Below are 20,222 nucleotides of genomic sequence, written 5' to 3'. Positions count from 1 at the left end.
AAGAGATGAATTATTTCCCCTGTCTTCTGCTATCAAAATGCTCAATGCTTGATTTCCAAAACACAGAGAGTTTGCAATCTCTTGTACTTCATAACAACTGCCGGTCCCAAAAGATCAATAATAAACAAACATTTATAGTCAATGCTGACAGTTTCATTTTTAGAAGGAACTCTTTTGAGTGCAGAGGATGAATCTCTGCTGTTTAATTTAATATTTATTGTCTGCCTACATGTCTTCCTTTGCTTTGGTGATGCTAAAAACAATGAGGTTTACTGATATCCTTGTCTTTTCTTTTGCTTCTTGGTGCTTTTAAAATAGCAAAATATGGTGGGTGGCCACTAGGCTGTGTTGGAGATGTGTTGGTTGTTACTGTCAGGTTTATTTTCATTAACCTGAACTCAAATAAAGTGGGGTGAGGAAACATACATACCCTCAGAATTTTTTCTTGTTCTGTATAGTGGAAATGCTAATCAATTGTGAGTGTAAGCCTTTCTTTGTGGAGGTTTTTCCTTACAGTGTTCACAGTAGATGCTATAACGTAGATGTTTATTGAATGGAAGCGCTTGCCGTCTCAGTGCATAGAACTGCTAGTGTGGTCTGTATTTGCCTTACGGGCTAGTGCTGGTCTGTGGATCAAGTCTGCTTCAGGCTTTGCAAATGATATAGGAGACAAACCTCCTGCTTGTTTCCTTCTGCATTTGCTAATTTGTCAGTTCAGATGGGCAATTCTTGTGGTAGGTGTGTTTGTGCAGCGTCTCACACAACTTGACTTTGAGATCAAAGTAGGACCATACTGTTTATTATTGCTAAGTGTAATACCATGTTGAAGAATATAACGTGTAAGAATCAAATGCATTTTAAACTTCTATTTAAAGATTGTGTTTTATTTCCTCTCAGTTATGCAAACATTTCGAAGCATTTAATATTATGTGTTATTAAAAATTACAGGACATATAATTACCATCATCCACTTAATGACACTAGATTTATCTAAAAATAAGTGAATTCTTAAAAAAAAAGTGAAATCGATATTTGTTGAAGCATAGATTTAGTAAAGAGTGGACTGTTGAAATACTGATGATGTAGCTCCAGATGTACAGTTGTTAGGACTTTATTAAAATGGACCATTTATATGGGTTCTTTCTGTTTAATAGATATATTATATTAATAATTATGAAGCAGGTCTCCACAGAATTAAAAGATGAAACAACAATTTTATTTGGTGCTAAAATTAGTTGCTTAAACCAATTATGAATATGTTCCCATGACTTTAGCTGCTTTAAGTCATTGCTAGAAAAGTGCTCTTCATTTTAAAGACACAAGAGATTAATGGTCTTTCTGGACATGTGCTGCACTCATATGTATTAAGAGCTACATTTGAATATGGAGATTGGAGCACATATTGTTTGCATACCCTAAGGATATATGATAAAAGTTGCCCTGTGTATAAATGACCCAGGGGATTAATGAATGTCTATGAAGACTTTCAATTTTAGAATCTAGCCTATTCACTGACACTATAGTGAATAATGCTTTAGAAATGCTTAACACAGAGTCAAGAGCAGAAAATGATTTTCTTTCCAGTTGTCTATATGAAATGAATTGTGAGTTGTCCTTGCTGTCATGCGACCATAGATGCTTAGGCCCCAGTAATCAATAATTATTGCACCTGTTCTAGCAAGTGCCATCTGGAAAACCAAAGGATCATAGGATTTATACTATTTTATTACCTAGCTTTCTTGCTCATTTCTGAGACACGCTGATGGAGCTGTACCAAAAAATGGGATGAAATGACTCATTCTGCCATTTACTTTACTGGAGACAGGATTTGAACTGTGGATTTTGAGAAAGGTATTAAATATTATTTATAAAAATTTCATTTTTGTTCAGCTTGTGCCATCAATTCTTCTTTCTAGTGCTTCATTTGTAATTCATATTTGTGTGTTATAATATTCAGCATAGAACATAATACAAGATATTTTACAAAGCAACAGCAGAGAACAATCAAACAATTAACAGAGACTTAGTGGCAGAAGCTATGCAGAAAGTAGAATAGTCATCCCACCTGTCTTGGAAAAGATCAGAGAATTCTCTCATCCTTTTAGGATGATATTTATAGACTTTACCTTTGACTTTTCCCTTTTTTTCAGTTCATCCGAAACCCTTTTTTTCCAGGAGAGAACAAACTTTATGTAAAACATGACTTTGTACTTGACCCTTTCACTACAGAGAATTAACAGGTTTGGAGTATTTCTAGTATTCTCCCTGGGAAGTGAGTCTAGGTCACATATATCTGTTTTTTGACTGAGCATTTGAATCTGCTGGACAAGAAGTTCAGTCTGTGAAATGTTAGAAATGACAGAATGGCTGAGGCCAGGGTGGTACCTTCAAAACCTCTTACTGCTCTAGTCAAATTCACACTGGTGTTTGCAAATAGGGGGAGTCTAAAAGTGGCTTGAACAGTGTGCCGATCCAAAAATGCCTTGCATTGAAAACCAAGTTAATTAGTTTTATTGAATATTGATTTCGAAACTTTCATTCTAATTACTCAGTTATTAATATAATTTTTTTTTGGTGAAGTTGATCAAAGAGGAGAAGAGATGTACGTGTAGCAAACCTTTTCTCCCTCTGTGTGAATTCTACTCACCTTTCCTCTCTCTCCTTATTGGAGACAAGTTTTCCATATGTCTCTAATTTTGTATTTCTATCTTCTTTATTTTTTAATTTATTTGGACCATAATGGTATGTAGCACGCCTGGTGCTAAGTACTGTACAAACATACATGAAAAAGCCAGTTCTTTCCCCAAAATGTTGTCCTAGTGGTTATTAATTGTGTGACATTTATTACTTTATTACACCTACTATGCCATGAGGTTTTTTTTTTCTGTTGTGTTAGAGCTCACTGCTTTGCACCAGAATAATTTAATACATTCCGCATAATTTATTCATACCACAGCATATTATTAATAATTATAATAATCTGCATTACAGCAATGCCAAGGATTATCAGTCGTTGGCCAGAAAGCCGCTGTGCTCAGTGCTGCTTAAATACGTGGTGAAAACTGTCCCAGGCAAGACAAGTATTTAATGTAAAATCATTATGGTTGAGCAGATAATGGGTAGAACTGGGAGCTAGTAATTCTTGTTTTCTAATTCTCCTTCTACCACTGATTCACTGGATGGTTGGTGCCAGTGGAGCTACTGCTGAGCCAGACACAAGTTTGCAGATGTCTATATGTGTCTGTTTTCCTTAACATAAAACGGGATTGATACCCCGACATGTTTGGATGGAGAAAGGCAAATAATGCATTATATGTATGAGACAGCTTTGCTGCGAGCTGTTGGAAGGCAGAACAATATAAAAATTTAGGTTGGGGTGTTCAAGCAAGAGGCTTTCCACTCATCCATCAGGACCCCAAAGTTCTTTTGGGCAGAGCTGCTACCCTTCTTTTTAGTCCTCTCTTTGTAGGGATTCACAGGGATGGTCCATTCAGAGCTTTGCATCTGTGGTTTTTTTTGACTTCATGAAGTTTTTGGTGGTCTTACTCCAGCTTGTTGAGTTCCCTCTGAACGGTAGCCCTGCCCTCTAATTCACCCCACTTTGGTGTCATTTGCAAGCTTGCAGAGAGCACAGTCCACCCTATGAACCACACGTAGGTGTGAAAGCCCATCTCTCCCAGCATGAGTAAGGCCCTTTTCCAGCAGTAATGTAAACATGTCACCTCAAACACTTAGAAGTTATGAAAATTTTAAAAATCCCTATGTGCATTTGTACAGATTCCATGTGTGCATTGTTTTTATTCCAGCACTTTGGAGTCGGCAGGTCTAATTTAAGGATGGGAGACAGCACCAGCCCACAGGGTTAGAGTGGATCTGGGCAGCAGCCTTTGCGTGTGGGCATCTGGTCTGTTTAAAGCCGACTATCCTCTAAAAGAGCTTAAGTGACAAAGTACAATGTGTTACAACAGGTAACAAGGGCTTTGTGGCGTGTGACATGACCCCACAGAAAAGATTTCATTTCAGAAATACTGCTACCAGCTGTAGCACTGGAGGGTCTCAGGTGGGTTGTGCTGGCCACAGGCTGGTGCAATTTGTGTCTGTAAGAGGTGAAGGGTGGTTTTAGAGAGAGAGAGCAGCTTATTTCACCTTGCTAACAGCCGGGCTGTACCAGTCCATAGGTGATTTACCCGCGGTTACAAAGTGAAAAGCATCAGAGCTCTCAGTGGTAGCCCTTTGCTCTGTTAACCACGCTAAAGTAAAGTAAAAGCTTGATTTAAACCAATGAAAGCAAAGGAAATGCACAATTATATATAGCACACCTGATCCTCCCTCCCTCCCTTGTGCCCAAATGTTGTGGATTTCTTGAAAATGTGTTTGGGAGGGAGAAAGGGAAGAGTGGTGTTGTGAGAGTTGCTGTCTGCACGCAAAGGGGAGAATTAGAAATCAGGTTCCTGCCTTAACTCTTCCAGTTTAAGCCAAAGCCACAGGGATATTATTTTCGACACTGTGCACAGTGGATTATAACTTCAGCTCCCATTACCTCTAATGGGATCTTTGCCTGCAATCTGCCACGGCTACAGCAGTGAAAATCTGTCCCTTAATGCTATTTTACTATTGCAGGTTTTTGTGTTTAATTATATTATATAGGAATTTGTTGCAGCACGCACACAATTCCTTCAGGAGCGCACTCGAAATGCTTATGAATTTTTATGAACACAAGCTCTGTATCCCTTTAAGTCTCTAAGTAAACTATTCTGCCTTAATAGAGCATCATTTTTTCTCCCTTGCTGGGTGAGCACCATCTTTTACAATGTGGCCATTTTGAAAAGCACAAGGATACTGAGGCTGAGAAGCCCAAACCTCTCGTTATTGCACTGATGACTTGTAAGAAAACACTGAGGTGTTACAGCCTGGTCCCACTGGAGTCAAATGCAGAAAAAAATTCCAAGATGCTAGTAGATAGAAGGTTTATCTTTAGTGGTGAAATGCAATAAAATAGTTATAAAGTTATTGACAGAATAGATATGTTGCCACATGCTTTTTTTTTCATGGTTGTGCGTTCAAACTTTTACATTAATTGCTTTACATTTTTCTGCTTTTCTGTCAGGCATACAAGTACATTTAACTGATCTGCAAAATGATGAAGTTGTGAGATACATCTAAAAATTATGGGATCTGAATTATTCACCATGCTCTGTCCTTGTGCAGGCTGTCACCATCTCTACAGCCTTACAAAGCTAATTTCTCAGAAAGATAAGAAATTAGTATGATGGCAGTTGCTCTGTTTTCCTCCTGAAGCTTTATTTTTAAAAATCTTTTCTCTCTCCCTACATACACATACATATATATTTGTCTACATATCTGTAGAGAGAGATTTTTATGTCTGGAGAGGAAGCAAGATTTATTATGCTCCCTTTAATTTGCTTTGGAGGCATTGCTTACTGGGGACACAGTACGTACTGAACAGAATGTGCTAACGAAGTACCAGAAGGCAGATCAACCCATTTACTTGAGACTTTGCCATGGTCACGTTAATTGTTTACACATGGGTTTCCCCCCCCCCCACTTCTTTTTTGAACCATCTATGCCATATATATGCTCCCTGCCAGCAAGCTGATCAGTGCTACTCTCCCACCATGTCAAAGACAGGAAACATTCCTACTTCTTCTGGCCAAGGAATTATTTTTCCAGCTACTTGTCTTTCTGGCAGTGAGTGCAGCGCTGGGCTGATGGTTTGCAGGAGGTGTCAGTTGTGCTATGGGTATGCTGTGCATTCCAGTTGGTTCATTTTGGGGGGGTCAGCAAGACATTTCCTCTGTGCTACTGTTATGGAAAAAAATGGTAATTTGAACACTGATGAAAGGAGCTCTCATTCAAATATGTAATTTTACCCAGAAAAGAGGTTATTGGTGGAGATCTTCCTCCAGAGCTGTGTCCTGTGAGGTGGGATGTGCTGGGCTCTGTCTCTGCTTTGGGCCTCAAGAGTTTTGGGGGGGCTCTGTTAAGCCAATATACATGTGAGATAAGGGATGCTGGAATTTCTCAATGGCTTTATGTGGAATAATATGGGAGCTGTGTGCAAAGTTTTCATCCTTTGCTTCCCTCTGGCAACCTCCTGAAGAAGCGTGTGATATATGTCGAACTATTTTATCCAAGCTTGGACAGAATATACCAAGGTGTATGTATACAAACATGGAAATAACACAGTCCAGTGTATATGATCTGCAGTAAACTAGAATGATGGTTTTTAGTTATTTGAATTGCTTGATTAACTCCCTCAGCTCAACATTTACATTTGTGTTTTAAAGAACTATTGAAATAGGATGGGGTAAAAGGTCTCCTAAAAGCAATGCTTCTGACAAGCAGAAAGGAGCAAATTTCTTCTGAAAGAGTCTGGTTTTGGTATGATTTCTAACCCAGTTTAACAGGACAGAAGGGTTTGGAGAGGATGGCTCCCTCTGGTTTCACTTTTTCATCCTTATGCCTGTTTAACTGCATCGTTGTAACTAGAAGCTTTTCTTATTAACAGTGGAGCACTAACTCACTAGGGCACTACCTAAAGTGAGCTGGCACTTTGACCATTTAGGAGGGTTCTCAAAATAAAGAGCCTAACTCTGCTATCTAGTGCCAAGTAATTAGTTTCTTCCAGGGCAAGAAACAAAATATTAGCCTACCACACTGTGTAAGTGTGATATGGTTTGTTTCTGAATTTTAAAATTTGATAATTTATGTATCTCCCTTCAAAGAGGAAGGTATCTGTATTTATATAATTGAGGTAAAGATGGTCCCAGCAGGTTTTGAGGGAAGTCAAGAAATAACACTCTGCTTTACTTACTTTAAGTTTATTACTTGAGCATCATAAAACCAATTTTATTTTTCTATGGTTTATTTTATGGATTTGTGTATGACAAAACCCATCGTATGTCCACATTTAAACATGCATTAGCAAAAATTATATAAAATATTATGCTAACATGTAATGACAACTGATTTCAACCATAGGAAAATGTCTCCTCTAAAATGCTAAAGTGCATTTACAGTTTATATATATTATTTTAAAGTAAAGTAATATACTGCTGTTGCACAGACATATGCCTGCACTACATCAACACCTGTTTTTCTGTGCTTTGAAAGTGATTTTTCTCCATTTTCAGAAACCTACATATCTAACTTCGAAGATCTGTTTTAATATAGTTATAAGTAACATTAACAAATCTCTGTCTTCAGGGGGCCGATACTTTTCTTGGTAGCACTCCTTTCAACAGTTTCTTTTTGGATGTTATCCTTAAATTGCAAATTAAAAAGTAAAGATTTTTTTTTTTTTTGGAATTGATAAGAATTCTGAATCACAATTTATTGAGTGTGACATGATTTGACTTGATCACAGACCCTGATGTTTTTGGTGTTCTCAGGAATACATAAATTATCAAAAGAAAACAAAATGCAAGCAACTGCTAGCCAGTCAATCCCAGAACAGTTAGAAAATTCATGAATATCACAGCGTAAGTAAAGGATTTTTAAATCCCTTACAGATGACTGAAGAACTGATTTTCTGGTCTTACCTAGTTGCCTTGGCTGCAGTAATCTCTACAACTAAGATGAACTACTGAGGATGTCCGTTAAAATCATGATTTGTAATTCATCTCTAGAATTATTGAAGCTTTGGGGAACTAAAGGACAGAATTCATACTAAGTGAATCCACCCATTTCTAATTCCACCAAGCTCTAGAATAAAAGTAGGTAAATGTAAGCACTAGAGAATAATATCGTTAAGAATTTAAATAGATGTTGCTTAAAAATGAAAAAAAATAGAAGTAAGCACTTTGCTGGCAGAGTGCATTTTCTGAACTGCAGGAGGTGAAATCTGGACCACAGATCTTGGTGTTCCTCTGTAGCACTTATATCCTTCGCCCTTCCCATTTGGAGGTCTGCAAAAAGATGGGTATTTAATGAAATATGCAGTATTAGAAGAAGCATTATTGAGAAAATTAAAACAACAGGTAAGGGCAGTATATTTTAATACAACAAAATGTTTATTGACAATTAAGGAATTGGAGGGTATAGTATAATAGATAATTAAGCAATTCTTTGCCAACTAGAATGTCCCTGACATGTAGTTCCACTGTGACTGATTCAGTTTGTTAGAACAAAACAGCAAATGGATAAATGAATCTAAATTTCATTTTTAGTCTTTTAAGATGGCTTCTTTTCTGCCTTTTTTATCCAGTGGAGATGTCAAAGAATAAAAAGAAACACAATGCTAGAAATGTCCTATTTCTTTGAAAGGAACCTGAAACGATAATTCACATAAAATTGGTGTAAAGAAGGACTTCATTATTCAGTCCATTATCTGTGAACTTAATAGATGTATGTCATGCATCATAAGACATTCTAGATTGATAAAAATTCACGGTAATGACTAATTAGTCATAGAGAAATATTTTTTGTAAGACCTTTTCAGACAAAATTCAGTCATTCAACCAGATTGAAGACTTCTGTGCTGGAGACCTATTTTCCATAGTTAAGGGTTTTGATTTTTCTGTCTGTCCATTGTAAAAAAAAAATGACCTAAGGGAATTTCAACAACTGAAATGGATTTATGTTTTGCAGATTTTCTCTGCACAGATTTTCTTCAGATTTTGTGGCCTGCAGTTACTCACCAAACATCTTCTTGGTCTTTGGATTGTGTGCTGTATATCCCATGTGAGAATTTGATAGATGGAATTAAAATAGAATGGTGTAATTTTCAGCATATAAATGGGAGACACAGATCACGTCTCCTTTGGGATTTCAGTCTCTGGTGTAGTTTCAAGTATGCAAATGACTGGTGTAGCTGTGATTGACATTCACGGCAATTGCACGAGACTGGCATAGGTTGGTTGGATTTATTCTGTCCTGTTGGAGTGCTCTAAGTGACATCTGAGTGATGGGGTTTGCTGACGGTCGGCATTTGTACTGGCTTTGAAGCACAGCCAGGAATGTGCAATGGGTGAGGTACACTGAGAACACCCCACTTGCATGTCAAAGAAAAATCCTTTGGAATGACTCTGTGACCGCTCCTCAGGTTTTCGGGTTGCACAGGCACCTGAGTCTGGTTCTGCCTGTGGCTGCCTGAGGTGACTGTTTGCACAGGACCATAGCCTGCAGAATCTCCTCTCCTCCAGGCCTCTGGTGCCCCATGGATAGCATCCTCCTTCCAAAGCACAGAGGGAAGCTGCTCACTCTGTCCATAGCGGAGCTGGTCACACAGTAGCAGGATCCTGTCTGGGATAGACATGCATCGCAGGTGGCACAGGGCAGCCCTGGCTTAGCAGATGCTGTGTAAACCCAGAGCCACATGGACTAAATCTGTCAGAAACCAGGTGCCACTTTCCAATGCCAGGGTGCTGCACCTGGCCCCTGGCAACCAGCACACACACCTGTGAGTCCTGGTTACTCAAGAAAACCCTTCATCCCTTTCCACCAAACAACTCTGATGTTGACCTGAGCCAGTTTTGTGTGGCCACCAGCCATGGCTGGCAGGCAATTGTGTCACCAGCCACTGTCCTTGGCTCTGCAGAAGCTGAAGTTGGTTGGAGCCAGTCACACTGGGGAGATGTGTTCACCTAGGGTGCCATCTCCTTGGCAATACCGCACAGAGATGTCTGCCTGGTGACTGGAGAAAAGGGGACTAACAATGAGAGGATAAAACATTTCTCAAGAGACTGCTGGGTTCAGGCCGTCTGAAAAGTTTGGAGATAAATCCCTCTGGTTTGGGAATATCTGCATTCAAAGAGCCTGGGGGTGACGTTGCCATTTCTAAACCGAGTAGTGTGGCACACCTGATCTCCTGGTATTCAGGAGCTCATGAAGGCAAAGAAATGATGGAAAACAGAAATGGGCTTACAGACTGCAGGAAAGGCTTGGTAGTATAGGGGGTTTCCTTGTTAAAAGATCAATTACTTTATAGGTTGGGCGCTGCAGGGCTGTGTAGGAGCTCTATCTGGCAAACTCCATCTGAGGTGGCAGTGCAGATGGGGGCAAAATATATTCCATTTTTCTACAACAGGAATGTATTTTGGCTTTTGCTGTCAAGAGACTGTTGAAAACACCTGGCTTGTTGTCTCCATAAATAAGATCTATGCATGTTTTGGCTGCTGAGTGGGAAAAAATGAAGTGAGAGATAGCTCTGTTGCTGGAGGTGCCCGTCCCACCATGCACGCTTGGCAGCACACGTACATTGTCCTGCTGCAGTGGGGAACAGCTGGACCAAGCATGTCCCGGGTCCTTGTTGACTGTTTTACAGAATTTTTTCACCTGTGTTGAGCAAAACAGGTGATTCGAGAGGCATATACACTGTGTGATAAATACAGTAACATTTCTGAAATGATAGGAATTGATTAAATGGCTGAGAAGAATAACTTCTTTTTTTTTCCTAGCACTGAAAATGTGGCTTAAACATTAACTGCCTAGATAAGAAAATATCATTAATTGTGAATAAAACCAAAATATGCAAGATGCCCACTTTTGCTTTTTGTGTGCTAATACCATCTTTGAATGATGACTCCCATAAAAACTGCTGAAAATCTTTTCCTTAACAGTGCTTGGTCACATTGTATACCCAGGTTTAGTTGGTATTTCTCCTCTCTTCTAAGACTTTTTATACGTGTACTTGTGTTTGGTGGCACAAAATGAGAATTATTGGGCTATGAATTTTTTCCTTATTTATTTCAATTCAAAACTTGGACAGCATTGAATTAAAAAGATTTTATTTCTTTAATGGGCAGAAATGCCCATTTCAGCTAGAGTCTGAAAGTCAATTTGAGTTTTATGCAGGGAATAACAGCACTAATAATAGAGATTTGGCAGGTCAGATTCTGCCCTGATTTACACATCTGTTCAACCCAATTATCATCAGATTTAATGTGATGGCAGCTACAGATAAGCAAGTCCTGTAATTGGAGCTTGGTTAACAAATTCTTTTTATGCAGTAGAGAGCTCCTCCACTGTTGCCAGAGCTGTTTGTGACTCTACAGAGCTGAGAACAGTAAAAATTGTGAAAAATGCTATTTTCATATATTTGGAATCTGCTAGTCTTATCATACTAGGACTGTGGGTGAGGAATAGCTTGCAGAGAGAAGAATTTTCTTCCTTCTGTTGATGAGAAGGAGTCTGACCGTCCCTGAACTCTTGAGAAATTTTAAGTATCTGCCTAAATCTTCCGATCCTCTGATTCTCAAGGATGCTGTGGCCCAGCTCTGCAAATGCATTGTAGGCATCATGTCTTTGTATGGAGGGGCTGTATTGTATTGTGACACCAAACTGGGAGAGTCCTGGAGGTACAGAAGTTATTTCTTTTTCTTTTTTTCTTTTTGTCTTAAGCATGTCTCAAAGCTCTGGATTCATCCCACCCAAGTTTCACAATACTCTCTGTCTATATGTGTTAATTCTTCAACAAGAATAAAAGGCATCTAACTGAAACTTTTTGGCACCTAAAGTTGGAAAAAATGGATTTGGTGTTGTATAATGACACTTAGAAATTTAATACTCGATATTCTTTATGAACATGTACATAAGCAAGTTTTGGCTTATAAAGAGAAACTTTGGAAGCTGAAATCGTTGTCATAGATCAGGCGTGTGAGAATCGTCTCACCTAAACTTTTGTGTTCAATATTCTTAAAAAAAGAGTCTGTGGAGTTTATGCCCCAGGTGGCTCATCAGTTAAGGCTGCATTGGTTCCCAGTGTATATTTTATTCGTCAAATTGACCCAAAAAGGGGTGAACTACCACACCCTATTAAGTGTGCAGTACCTGCTGCCAAGTCCACCCTGGTTACACCAGGCAGGGAAGCACTCAAGGCTGCCTGCAGCACATACCACAAGGCTCCAAGTACAGGTGGAGGGCAAATTGAACCAAAACGAACATTTTCACACAGTAATTTGCTAATATAGACCACAACTAGAGTTCTGATATATTTTTAAATTACTTGCCTATCTAGGTTGTTAGGATATATGGCTCTGAATGAAGTGAATATGCTGCTTGAGTAACAGATACACTGTAAATTTTCAGATTAGAATGATATTTTGTAAAAGAGTAAGATATGGCATTTGGTTTTATTAACTATCATTTCTTGAAGTGAAACATATCTAGCACCAGCATATGGCACTAAATTTGCTGAAGCTACAGAAAATGGTCAAACGTAAAATAAAAAGTTTGAATTGCTCCTTGTGCCACTGATGGAGCTGCAAGAGGCGGCTGAGCAGGATCAAGTGTCTCTCTCATTTTTCCCATTGTGCTCTGCTGAGGTGCTGGACTTATTTTAACCTCTGTGCGATCTGGAATGGAATCAGGACTACTCCAGTTCATGCCTGACTGCAGCACTTCTGTATGCGCCATTCTTGTGCTGTATCAATATATCTTTATAGTAAAACAGAGACGAAGTCCAGTTCCATGTGCTGTTTTCACTATTTCAGGGTGGATTCAATGCGCAAAAAGTGAAGAACAGGAAAGAAATGCTGCAAAACTATGCGGCTTTTCATATGAAGGTGTCCTACCAAATACGATGGTGTGGGAGAATCAATGGTGCTTGATCAAACTCATCAAATTTGCTGAGCCCCAGAGCCATGGGAGGGCAGAGGAGTGGAATAACACTGGAAGCAGAGCTGTGCTCGGCTGGTGTGTTACGCCTGTGCTACGGGGTGTGTTAGATCAGCTTCTGGGCTGAGAAGTATCAAATTAGTGCTGTGGAATTATCAGTCTTTTGTGCTTTCAGCTAAAACAATGTGCTCTGGGCATTATTTAAATTACCTGTTTCTTCCAAAGAAAAACGTTATTAACAAATAAGAAAATTATCACACATGAGCCTAAAAAAAGAAATGCATAAGCTACAAAATGAGGCTTGGGAAGGAGAAGTGATGGATTAGTATTTTTGACCTGGTCAAGTTGGAAATTACATGAAAATCCCCATCCTGGCAAAAAAAAACCCCACCCAAACCAGCTAGTTCAGGAACATAAAAAGCAGCAGTTATGCAGGACAACCATCTCCAGCTTTTCAACTGTATGTGACATCAGAAATCTAACAATTTTTGTAACTTTCCTGTGGAAGATGCTTTCTCAAAAAAAACCCAAAGAAAATGTTCTCCTTCATCTTTAGCTTTCTTTTATCAAATCCAGGTTGTGTTAGAAGAGCAGCTGACTGGGAACAAAGGAAGATTAGAAGGCCTACCAGCAAGTAACTTTTTTCAAGGTAAAAGGGCTTTATTTTTAGATTTGCTTCCCTGCCTGTGAAAGAGACATAGAAAAAGGAAACAATAGATAAAAGAGAAATGAATGGTAATGTTGACAATAATGTCTGTCTGTATTCACCCTCAAGCCATGTGTGGGATAATCTGTCCGTGTGGGAATTTTTTGGTTATTTCTCTGAAAAACGACTAATGTCTGTGCCGTGTGGTTTCCATCACGGTGTCTATACCAATAAATTAAACAGGGCTGGAGAACATATGGCATATGATCAGCTATAATATTTAAATGCTTGTATGGTCTTTGACAGGATTGGGACCCTTGCAGCTCCCCATCAATGAAAACGGATGATTTGGAGAATTGTGTGAATGCTGAGGGACAGTTCCCCATAGCAAGATGGATGAGACTGGTTTTGGGGATAAAAACAACAAAGATGCATGAATGCAAACTATGCAGAGCCATATGACCTCAGGGGCAGGAGCTGGTCTGTTTAGTTTAGTACTATATACATAAACTTTACATTTGGGTCTGTGTGGTGTGAGATGAGTGCAATCCTGTTATAGCACAGTCTGACCTAATTCTCCAGGTTATTGGGAAATGGAGTCACAAGATTGCCAGGAGTTGTCTGTAGCACAGAAATGGATCTGAGGGACACGATGATGTCTTGGACTGTCATGGTGCTTTCCTGAGCCACTCGCTAACTTGTCCCAGGCCTGTACTACAGATGCAAAGATTTGCATACACTTTTTAATTCTTCAGAGGAAAAATGTGAGAGGAAAAAGCAAATTACAAATAGATTATGTCACTATCTGACTATTCTTGCTTTTTCTTTAAAATAAAAATCGAGATGAATTCAAATGAAGTTGCAAAATATAGTGAATGCTCCTTTCTAGCTGATCTCTTGGGAGGAACCCACTGCATTAGGATGACCGGCTTTCCTCTTACCTCATTAAGATTCTTCATTTCCCTCATCACACTGGCACATTCTCTAGCAGAGGTCAGGTTCATTGAGGAGGTCATGATCATTTTCTGCTACAGTGCTATTTTCTTCTCCATCATAGAAACCTCCAGTGTGGCAAAACTAGGCTGAAAATAGACCCTTTGTGCCTTGCAAAATTATGTTTGTGTTCTTCCATCTTTGTTCTAGTGCTTTATCTCAGCTTTCTCTCAGTTCCCAAGTTGTCGCCTCTGCCTCCATAGCTTGCTACTGATAATCCACCTCTGTCCTGACTCATTTTTTGGGTCTCTCTTCTTACCACTCTACTCCTCTTCCAGGTAACAAAAAGTCTGTGTCTTCCAGTCCCAGATAAGGATGATTTGAACACTGAAAAGGATCATCCTTGAAATGGTCTTTTGTAGGAACACTTTATTCCAATTTATTGATAAAAGTAAGATTTCTACAAAATTTCAGCTGAAATAGCTCCTTGCCTCCATAAATGAGCATTTCAAGTGTATAACAAGGTAATATACATTATAATGTGCTTAAGATATTATTATGACCTGCTGTTCCAAGATTATAAAAGGATTAATTCTGTAGAATCTGTTCCTTCATTGTTCATTCTTCTACCCACTGGTGCACTTTTGGTGCCACTGTAAAGAAGTTTTAAAATAAAATAAAATTCATTGAAATACTGACCTGAACAGGAACTTTTGTTCAAGTGAATATATTACATGTTTTCTTCACGGGTGCTTTTTAGCATTTCTGAGTCTACTTAAATGAAAACCTGCAAAAGGAAATAGCAACAAGCATATACCACAAGCCTTAGCATGGAAGGCTGGAAACATATGTTCTTACTCTGATTCAGTATTTCTGTATATCTCGTGAAAGTTGCCACGCTGAGATTTGTGCTGGCGAAAGTCTTCCTTTGGTCTCAGTGTAAATGTAATGGAGACCGACATACAGTACTCCTTGTCATACCACTTAGCAAAGGGCTCTTTGACCTTCAGGGGTCATCTTTGCAGTTAAAGAGTTAATTGTCACAGGCTATCTCTATTGAAAGTTAAGACAGTTAACTTGCAAACATCCTGTGGGTACTTAGTTACTAGGGAAGCCTGAATTCTGGCTGGGGTGCGCTTCCCAATTTAGTTTCATTGACAGGAGCTCAGATCTTGTGCTCTGAAGCAGTTCACTGGAACAAGCCGAACACAGAGGTCTGTTTCCAGTCTATTCCTCATCCAAATTAACTGCTAATGAAGATCCACCCTCTAATTCCACTTTGTTCCACACTAACTTTATGAGCCTGTGGAAAATCAGTTCTGCAATACATGAAGATATTTCACAAATCAATATGTAAGTTGCAGAAAAGAGTAACTGCTGCAGAAATGTGTTTTATCTGGTTGCGTCTAGGCTAAAGATAGTGCAGCTCCAAATAGGGGATCTTTCAACTGCTGTTGAAAGCGATGAAATGTAGGCTTCTGTGTCAAACACAACACTTTTGGACAAGATTTTTACCAATGATATGAAAAAAGAGCTTAGTGCTGTTTATTGACCCTCTGCAGCCAGGCTAGGCAGACTCCTCATTTACCGACTGGGTTTGCAGGCCTTGGGGTTTTTGCCGAGGATTTACTTTTCCTTCAATTTATGCAAACATCACTCAGGAGACAATATTTTACCCTCGTCATGCTAACTTGGATGCAAAGTGACTTCCCACTCGCTCCCCCCTGCCTCCCGAGCTCTGCAATGCACCAGCTGTGACAATGCCATTGCGGGCACCCCTGTGCGATCAATTTGGCTCACAGCTGTACTCAGTGTCAGTAGTAATTATAAGGGTTAAAGTGATTAGTTTCACTTGTAGTACTGGTAACTATCTGTTGTTGTTGCCCTTGGCAATAGATTTCCCTGTATAAATTCTTGCTATCCTGTTTTATGGTACCAGTTGCAATCACAGTAGATAAGGGAGCAGCTGTATGAGGGAAGTTGGAAATAAATGCCGAGGAGAGTGGGTGGGTAAAATCTTGTTTATATGAAGTAAAATACATAGTGACTGCTCACTCTCAGAGTGTAAAGAAGATTCTTACCCTCTGATATTTCTTCCATCTCAAGATTGTGGAAAAATATGGTTTATTTCACTCTAATTAATTACTGACTAGTGGTACCATCTGGGTAATACCAAACTCATATAAGGATATATTTGTTGTTGAAACTTTCTGTCTCATTCAGGCGCTGGTGGCAAAAGCACTCTCTTCTGCACACTAATCCAAAATGTATTTAAGTCTGTTTCATTTGTCATTTTAGAAGGAATAGACAAGTGGTGGTAGGTGAGTTGTCTCTTTCTCTCTTGCTTTTATGAACTGAGCAGAAAAGTGAGATGAAGTGAAGTCAAATGTGAGAGTTCTTTTCAACTTTAATTTGCCATCTGAGAATGATGTGATTTAAGCACAATAAATAATATGTGTGAGTGTGCGTTGGTGAGGGAGAGAATCAGCAATTTAAATGAGTTTATTCACACAGGGTGAGACATACAAAATTAAAAAGACTCTGTTCTGCTGTTGTAACCTAACATGGATATGTGGAGTCTCTCAGATGTCTGAGGTTTTAGGGATTAGCCTTGCTCCTGGAAAGGGGATTTGTTCCATTGAACACGGCTTGTCATATTTTGGTTTAGTACAAAATACTGCAGAGCTTATTATATATGGTATGGTTTTTATCTTCACCTGAAATGTGTGTATAGTGTATGTGCACATCTGTTTCTTTTCCTTTATGTTCTTGGTTTTCTTCCTTTTCCTCCCTCTCTTTAGGTACTTGGCTCTCTTCAATGTGATTTTTCAACTTTTTGCTAATGCCGTCATCTTTGCACCAAGTATCTGCATTTCTCTGAGGCTGCTGAAGTTGATTTAAAGCTGAAAAGATAAAATATTTCTTGTCCATTTCTCTTCAAATGGCAAGAAAATGTGAGAAGGGAAACACGCTTCCTAAGGCAATGGGGTTTTTGAAGCGCTGGCAAACTGGAAATATGTATTTAGCTCTTCATATGGACATTATGCAGAAAGGACATGTATGAAAAGTGGTGGTGTTTGTTAATTTGTTTTGTTTTTTATACTGGCACAAAGAAGTCTTTTGACATAAAGATAAGTGGAGTCCGCTCTACAAAACTTAGTCTTTCATCAATCTGAGTGCATGGAATTTCTATCGGAGTGGCATTCCCTCTAGTATGAAAATGAGAAGGATGTTAGGTTTATGTAGAGGTTTTTGAATTAAACTGTCACAAGCAGAGAGATTTGTTTTTAATGCATATGTCTGCATGCAGAAATTGCAGGTAACCATAGTGTCTTAGGCATTTTCAAATTCCCATCCCCAAACAGATTTTATTGGAAAGCTTATAAATAGAAACTCTGTGAGAACAGCAGAGAGAAGGACTTGATGTCCTCTCGTCCTCTTCCCCAATCTTATTTTGTAAATTTTGTCATTATGTTCTGCTAAGCTGTCACAGAACGGTGAATTATTACTTGCAATTTAGCATGCTCAAGCTCCCCTCGCAGCCATCCTGGTGCATATAAATTGCTATCAATAGCGTCTTTTAATTTTCAAGTGAAGCAAGCAGCAGATACAAAAGGACCTTGCATGTGCTTCAACTCGAGTGCCAATTAAACCTCCTGCGGGCAGTGTGGAGCAGAGGTGGGGGAATCGTGACTGGATCCCTCCATTACCCAGCAGCTGGACTTGGGTGCTCATCTCCCATTTTGGCAGCTGGATGAGCTGCGGTGGCCAGACTGGTCCCAGCAGCAGGGACATGGTGCCACAGGCAGCTCTTGGCAGGATGGAGGTCATTTGTCTTCATGCTTCAGCTCCTCTAAGAGTGGGAGTGGTAAAGCCATGTTTATAGTCCCAGATTGGCTGCAATTTAAGCTTTCTATAAAGCAAGGTTTTCTGAGGCCTCACCTGATGTGTTCCCCCCCCCTTTTTTTTTTATTTCTAGGAAAATACCATAACTTTTCAAAGGAATAACCTTCTGCCTTTGCATCTGCAGTAATAGTAATAAAATCTAGCCAAGCCAGGAGTGTCATGGGCTCCTAAAAACATTTCAGTCAAAACCAAATGAAAGAAGAAAATATTCCCCTCCCATGTTTGCTACGTTGCCATAAGAAAAGCCACTTCCTCTGTTGTGTTTGCATAGCTGCAGGGCAGTCGAGGTTGGTGGCTCCAGAGCTCTGCTCTGCCTGACATGGACACGAACATGGGACATGAGTATTACTGCCCTGAAAGGCTGGTTGGAAGACTTAGCTAAAACTATATGCTTTATACTTTTCTCCCTCCTAAGTAAAGGTTATTTCTCACTGTGCATAATTTTCTAAAAGTTTGTTTGCAAGCAAGTACTCAACTTAAAGTTATGCTACTTTTTTAGCAGAGCGCCAAGTTACGTAGATTTAAATACATTTATCCAGAGCTTTCATTCTTGTATTTTCACTATGTGGGCAATTTTTTGTTCTTTTTTTTTTTTTTTTAAATCTTATTTACTTGGAATTCATCCAACTGTATGCTTGCAAATGGAAATTCAACTTAAATACATTTTATATCCTAAAATTGCTTTAGTTAAATAGAAATAGTTTAAAAAAAAAAATAAATGACACTTTTTACTGAAAGTTAGTGAACAAAGGAAATTCACCAAAGCTAGTGAATGAAAAGTTTCTGGTCACTGTGTCCCCAACATTTAAAGTTACATTTTCAGGTAAGTTCCCACTCAAATAGGGCAGGTGCTCTGATAGTTAATTTTAATTTTAGGTATGTAATTATCTTGAAATCTGATCCACCCCAAAAAGTCTGAAGAAAAAGTATACGTTCTGGTTTGTATTCATAGATTAGAAATGGAAAAGAATTTATCTTTCTTTTTACATTCTAATTAAATTTCTAACTTTTAATGATTACTAGAACCTGCTGTCTAAGTTGAAACCAAACAGAATCAAGGAAAGATTTTCTAAATAACAGAAATTAGCTACCACCTGTTGAAAAAAAGTGGTATCTTATTATTTGTTTCATTCTTATATTCTATAGGTATCAATATAACATGGAACACTTTAAAGTGTGTAATGTTTGTGTTGACATGAGAACAGATATTTGCCTTGTAGTTTTATTTGTAATTAGAAAGCAACATCTTTAACAAGTATTTTAGCCTAACTTAATACATTTAGGCCTTCACATTGGTTGCCATAGTTTTAATTTTAGCAGGTTTTCTTTTTAAAACATTTATTGCAAATATTTATGCTTCTATCATTTTTTTGTGCTTTCAATGAAAACAGAAAAACAGAAAAAGAAAGTAATTGGATGGCACACAAGTAATGTCAATACTAGGTCACTTTTTAGTTTCTTTATAATATTTTGACTGGTGATTGCCAAGAGAATAAAGTTAAATTTCCAGTGGACTTTATTAAGAAATTCTATTGGAACAGGTAACAAAATGGGTATCAAAATTTAGCGCATTACAACTTGATTGAGATTTCAAGTAATATGGTAAAATAAGCAGAAATTTCTTCAGCTGCATATTTGTGCTACTTATGTTTTGTAAAGTCATTTAACCAAACCAGTGGCTGAGCACATGTTGTGCAGTACGGCTTCCCTATTTGAAGTCCCTAAAAAAAGCAGATTTCATCAGTGATCATAGGTCTTAACAGTACATACTTTAGCTTTTATGCTTACTTATGATGTTTGTTTACATGAGTGATATATTTTTGAGATTATAGATCTATAATGCTAAGGAAGAAAACTAATTTTAAAGCACAGAAAATGTATTTTTGTGATCCCATGGTAACTGTAGAATTTCCTCCAAATTATTGCCACACTTTTATCCACCGTACTAATATGAGATATAGGTAAAAGTATCATTCTTGCAAACTGAAACTGTAGTATTTCACTCTTGCATGTGCCAGTCATGGCCAAGAATGGTTTTCATTTCCAGAAAATCAATTTTTTGACTATTTGGTGCTCTATTGTGCTTAACTACGTACTGGGTGAAGTATCTCTGTCTTTAAGGTAGGGCATTGGGGTCTTGGTACTGAGTTTCTCTGCTTGA

Source organism: Nesoenas mayeri, assembly GCF_963082525.1.
Source record: "Nesoenas mayeri genome assembly, chromosome: 5".
Classification (NCBI taxonomy): Eukaryota; Metazoa; Chordata; class Aves; order Columbiformes; family Columbidae; genus Nesoenas; species Nesoenas mayeri.
The sequence above is the reverse complement of the archived record's forward strand: the minus strand, read 5'-3'. Positions refer to the sequence as shown.